At 46.5% G+C, this 6340-nt stretch overlaps 1 protein-coding gene across 1 annotated transcript in view; it reads right to left on the bottom strand.

Moving 5' to 3' along the window:
- The window catches only part of ZNF816 (zinc finger protein 816), a 23728-nt gene extending 21001 nt beyond the window's left edge, over positions 1-2727 (bottom strand). Inside the window, exon 1 of the mRNA XM_011946171.1 lies at positions 2584-2727. The gene's annotated coding sequence lies outside the window, so the exon portion shown is untranslated. The remainder of the gene's footprint in view (positions 1-2583) is intronic.
- Positions 2728-6340: the final 3613 nt, after the last annotated feature.

The raw sequence follows: 6340 nt of genomic DNA, 5'->3' as shown, positions 1-6340 counted from the left end.
AACGATTTCAGCCTAGGTAAATGAGAGATGCCCCGTTAGCTTATTGTCCCCCTTTCACTCTTTTTCCGCAGGTGATCGAGTGTGGATCAAGGACTGGAACGCAGACCCTTTGCGCCCAGAGTGGAAAAGACCCCAGACCGTCATCCTGACCACACCCACCGCCGTGAAGGTAGAAGGAATCCCAGCTTGGATCCACCACTGCTGTGTAAAACCTGCATCTGAAACCTGGGAGGCAAGACCAAGCCCACATAACCCCTGAAAGTGACCCTGAAGAAGATGACAAGCCCTGCTCCAGTCACATCCGGAAGCTGACTGGTCTACACATGGCCGAAGCATGAGAAAGCTCATCGTGGGACTCACTTTTCTTAAATTTTAGACTTGTACAGTAAAGGCTTCACCTGACCTTCCTCAAACTAAGGACTGTTTCCAGTGTATTCATCAGATCACTGAGTTAGGACAGCAAATTAAAACAATCTTTCTGTTCTATAGTTATTATGAATGTACAGGAATGTTAAAAGGAACTTATTTGTACAATGCCACTCAGTACAAGGTATGTAGCCCAGGAAATGACCAACCTAATATATGTTATCACCCATCTAAGCTCCCTGCAACCACCGTTTTATTTTATTTTTATTTTTTATTTTTTATTTTTTTTTGAGACGGAGTCTCAGAAACACCCAGGCTGGAGTGCAGTGGTGTGATCTCGGCTCACTACAACCTCCGCCTCGCCTCTCGGGTTCACCCATTCTCCTGCCTCAGCCTCCCGAGTAGCTGGGACTACAGGCGCCCGCCACCACACCCAGCTAATTTTTTGTATTTTTAATAGAGACAGGGTTTCACTGTGTTAGCCAGGATGGTCTTGATCTCCTGACCTCGTGATCCGCCCGCCTCAGCCTCCCAAAGTGCTGGGATTACAGGCGTGAGCCACCGTGCCCGGCTACCACCGTTTTTCAAATAACATTAAGAACTGGTCTTTTCCTAGGTGATTCAAGTAAAATAATAACTAGAACAGAAGAAAAAGAATCCCCAAACAAGAAACTTTAAGTTTGATGCTTGTGCAGCCATTAATAGTAACAAGCTCAGATTAAGATGTACATCTCTTAACTAAGAAAGGAACTACACAGTAGAAAATAAATATGTTTGTCATGAGGCAGAGGTCTGTGAAAATTGTGCCTATTGGCCATGTGTTATTTAGGCCACTTAGAAAAAGGACAAAAAAGACCCAGTTCACCTTCAAAAAAAAAAAGAAGCCAACCCCTCCTGTGCTACCGGTCACTGTAACCCACTAGAACTAATAATCCCTAATCTCCTACACTCCCGTTAGAAAAAAAGAGAACGTGTAACCCTGAGGATCAATAGGACAAGGTTAAACCCCCAAGTCGCCTTTTATAACGACTGTTTCAAGCCTTTTATAACGAGCTAAATCTGCCAGCACCAGAGCTGCCAAAAAAAAGGCAAGGAACTTGTCTCTGTACTTAGCAGAAAATGTAGCTCATTCCCTCAATGTTACTTCTTGTTATGTATGTGGAGGAACCACTGTCAGAGACCCATGGCTTTAGGAAGCCCGAGAGTTGGTGCACACTGATCCAGTTCCTGACACGATTCCAGTTCAGAAAGCCCAAGCTAGCAACTTCTAGGTCCTGAAAACCTCAATTATTAGACAGCACTATGTAGCTAAGGAAAGAAAAAACTTCACCATCCCCGTAAGAAAGCTCAATTGTCTAGGACGGAAGTTGTACAACAGCACAAGGACAGCCACTTGGTGAGGCCTAAACCGTACTGAAAAGGACCCATTAAGTACATTTTCTAAATTACAGACTGCCTGGGCTCATCCAGAATTTCACTGAGACTGGACGGCCCCCGCTGGACTGTAGTGGATACCTAGGCACAGAGACCATCTCCAGTAACAAAGAAGAAAAGGAAACGCCTGGGTCCCGGCTCGGGGAATCTAAGGCCAATTAACGTGAACTTTGCAAAACTAGACCAAAGGTAAAAACCCCATCTCCCCACCCGGAGTAACAAAGGAACAAAGGCTACTCTCCTGTAGCCCTTCCATTTCCACCACGTCTCAGATGGAAAGGGAAAGAGCCCAGGAGTGGCCACGGCCAAGCACCGGCCACCCCTCCATCTGCATAGCGCACCCATCTGCTCTGGCCTCGGGCCAATTCACCTCAGCATTTCATTGGCCAAGGGCCAGCTCCTTCATTCAGATAAGGGGTAGCCCATAGGGACCTCAAAAGAAATATTTTAATCCCCCAACACGTTGTAAAGGGTGCCCTGGAGATGCTCCCTCGGGCCCAGTCCCACCCTGTGGAGTGCTTTCCCGACCCCCAGCACTGGGGCTGCAGCGCTGCGCTCCAGGGGCCGAGGAGAGCGAGACTGGGGGGCGCTCTCCAGCAGGGCGAGAATCCAGTTCGCGGGTGAGGACTTGGAACAGCGCGAGGCGGGAAGACAGGAAGGATTTTACGAAAGGAAAGTTTCGCGACAGAAGGTGTCTGCAAGGCCGCACTGCAGAAAGACCAGGGACGGGACCAGCCTGGGGGCGTCTTTAAACTCAAAGGGAAGCGACTCACGGACTCTCACCGGGACGTCTCAATTTGCTCTGGATTGAGAAAGACGGTCTGGAATTTGCAGGTCTGTGGGGACCCCACGTCCCTCGTGTAGCAGCACCAGAGAACTGGGAAGCACACACATTGCAGTACAACTTTCAGTCCACGCTGTCCGCTTCCGGGCCTGTGCCAATCAAGGCAGGACAGGAGCCGGACCTGCGCAAGACCCCCGGAGAGATGGGCGGGGCCTAGGCGAGGCCAGGGCGGGGCGTGAAGTACAAGGGGCCTGGAGCGGGAGAGAAGAGTCTTGGGCTGTGAGGGGTCCCCGGGGGCGGGAAAGGGGCGGGGCCTGAGCTTCCCTCTATCTCGCTCTCCGCGCCTCTGTTTTCCGGGTTTTGCAGGTGAAACCCACCAGTGAGGCTGGAGCAGCTCAGCAGTCAGGGAACTAGTACCTCCCTGAGAAGTGGCCAGTGTGGCGGTAATTGGATCCCGGAAAGTTCCTTGTTATTGAAATTAATTTTAGCAATTTAATTCCAAAGCCTGGAAGCTGTCTAGGGCAGGAATGCAAACTAGAACGCGAAATGCAAAGCCTTGCCTGAGCGAAACGTACAATTTCATGCTGACGGCCCACAAAACAGAATAGAAATCCTCTCCCTTTCAATTCTCCATTCACTGGGGTGGGAGAGTCCACCCTGCGCTCAGCTCCTGAGACTTCCCTAGGGCCACCGCCTGAGGTGCCCAGCGGAGGGCTCAGGCCAGGGAAGAGTGAGGTCACCACCTGCTGCTTAAACACAGCAGAGATGTGAGTGCGGGAATGGGAGCTTGAGGTCCCAGCTACTCAGGAAGCAGCGGCGGAAGGATCGCTGAGCCTGGGGGTCTCAGGTATCGCTCCTCACAGGAAGGTATTAGCTCAGGAGGCCGGGGAGGAGGGTGGTGGCAGGAGCGGGGTGGGGTGGCGGGAAGCGGGGGGCAGTGGGAGCTGCCCGCAGACCCTGAGCCAAACGACGGATGAATAAAACCTACACTGACACACAGATAGTCTGCTTTGCCAGTTCTGCTGGGTGTCCGACCGTCTGCACAGCAAGAGAGGTTTGGCACAGCTGCCAACCGGAAGCAGCTCACACTCCAGGCATTTATTTGGTATGCAATTAACAACAGAGGCTTTGAGTCAACACATTTGTGGATAATTAATATGGTTAAGAGAGTAGTTCTAGGAATGATCAAATCTCAAGTACTGCGGTCTAAAGTAAATGCCATTAGGGTGCAATATCCCTGGTCAACCTCCCCTAATGCTCTAAGGTAAGAACGGGCTGCCTGCAGCCTGTTCAATTATTACAAGCTATGTAATCTTTCGGCCTTCCTAAAGGTTTGTGACTATTCTCTATAACTTTCCCTAATATTTCCTGTCAGTCCTCGGAGCCCAAGCTAAGCCATCATATCCCCTGTGACCTGCACATATACATCCAGATGGCCTGAAGCAACTGAAGATCCACAAAAGAAGTGAAAATAACCACTTCCTGCGTTAACTGATGACATTCCACCATTGTGATTTGTTCCTTCCCCACCCTGATCAGTTGACTTTGTGACAATACACCCTCCCTGCCCTTGCGATATTGTAGTTTGTGATATTCCCCCGCCCTTGTGAATATACTTTGTACGATACACCCTCCCCACTGTTGAGAAGTTTCTTTGTAATATTCTCCCTGCCCTTGAGAATGTACTTTGTGAGATCCACCCCCTGCTGGCAAAAAATTGCTCCTAACTCCACCACCTATCCCAAACCTATAAGAACTAACGATAATCCCACCACCCTTTGCTGACTCCTTTCTCAGACTCAGCCTGGCCACACCCAGGTGAAACAAACAGCCTTGTTGCTCACACATAGCCTGTTTGGTGGCCTCTTCACATGGACGTGCGTGACATTTCCCTTTAATACTTCTGCCACCATCCTGAGTGAATCCCAACATCTCCCCCTTTTTTGTTTTTAAAATTAAGTTTTTATTGGAGAGCACAGATATGTGCAGCCACGGGTTTGTTAGGCAAGGTGGTGACTGCTCTTATTCCAGCTTTGCATCCTAGAATTAGCAAATGCCATAAAACAGCACTTTGTTAGGCCGAGGCGGTTGGATCGCCTGAGGTTGAGAGTTTGAGACTAGCCCGACCAACATGGAGAAACCCTGTCTCTACTAAAAATACAAAATTAGCCGGGCATGGTCTGAAATATATACAGTTCTGGAAGATATGAATAAAAGCTTAATCCAAGCTGGTCTTTAATAGGTTTGCTTCCAGAATGCCTTTGATCATATTGGTATGTACTACCAATAAACTTTTTGATTTTTGTCATGGGTGCTTCATGGCTATTTCTTTCATTTTCTTGCCACTGAAACTCAAACTCATAAATATCTTTCTCAATTTTATGGAAACAAAAATCTCCAGTGCGATGACTTTCATGTCTTTGCAATGTCCCTGTGTGGAACACTTCTGTATTGCCCTGCCCTGTTGACAAGATCTCCTTCATCATGCATTTGGAAGCGATATCTACAAAACATAAACACCAATAGGTTTCCAATTAAGTACAGATGGTCAATATGCTGAAATGTGTAAATATGACACAAAAAATACTTATTTTAAACTTCCCAAACATGATCTTCAAAGTTTAGGAACACAAAAGGAGTAAGATTCTATAATTAATAAAGGATGATTACATGTCCTTCAAATCATTTCTATGGAAGCCTATTTTCAATATCATAAGAAAACACTGACAGGGCACAAACGTGTAAGCCTAAAGTCAGGAGTGTTTTCCACTGTGACCCTAAAGCACATCACAGTTTGCAAAAAAGAAAAAATTACTGTCACATCAATGAAGCAAACAATATATACTCTTCATATTTACAGCATATTTACTCTATACAAATAAATGCTAAAGTACCACAAAATATACTATTTTGGCAAATAATAAACAACAACCTCATGTAAGGATAATCAAAATCAATGGAAATTCTGGATTGTCAAACAATCATAGCACTGACAAGATAAGAAAAGATTACAAAAATTAGCCAGGCATGGAGGCCCGCGACAGAAGTCCCAGCTACTCGGAAGGTGGAGGCACAAGAATCACTTCCACCTGGGAGGCAGAGGCTGCAGTTAGCTGAGGTCACACCACTGCACTTCAGTCCGGACGGCAAAATGAGACTCCGTCTCAAATAAATAAATAAATAAATAAAAAATAATAACCAAAGAAAACAAGAAAAAAGAAAAAAAAACAAGAAAAAGAAAATGTTCATACAATATTTTTCTGAATAAATGTCATAAAAGTATCTATATCCGCGCAGAGAACTCCTGACCTCTAGTGATCCACCCGCTTCTGCCTCCCAAAGTCCGAGGATTATGGACAAGAGCCACAGTGCCTGGTGACACTTTGTGACATTAATGAGTGGAGTGTGTCAGTTATATTGCATACCACATACTGAAAAACCATATGTAAAATCATAAAAATCAATTAATGAAATTTTGTAACTCATGATAAAACCTGCAAACAAATAGTAAGTACATTTATACAGCCTACAGAATTCTAAACAATTTCCTCTTAAGAAAAAACTTCTTCTTACCAGGAGCACACAACGTAAGAACTGAACAACTTCTACTTACCAGGAGCACACAACATAAGAACTGAAATACATGTCAAGACCACTACCACTGGCCGGGTATGGTGGCTCACACCTGTAATCCCAGCACTTTGGGAGGCCGAGGCAGGCAGATCACGAGGTCGGGAGTTCGGGACTACCCTGGCC

Source organism: Colobus angolensis, unplaced genomic scaffold (genome assembly GCF_000951035.1).
Source record: "Colobus angolensis palliatus isolate OR3802 unplaced genomic scaffold, Cang.pa_1.0 Scaffold25, whole genome shotgun sequence".
Classification (NCBI taxonomy): Eukaryota; Metazoa; Chordata; class Mammalia; order Primates; family Cercopithecidae; genus Colobus; species Colobus angolensis.
Note: the sequence above shows the minus strand (reverse complement) of the source record. Positions and strands in the feature narration are given on the sequence as shown.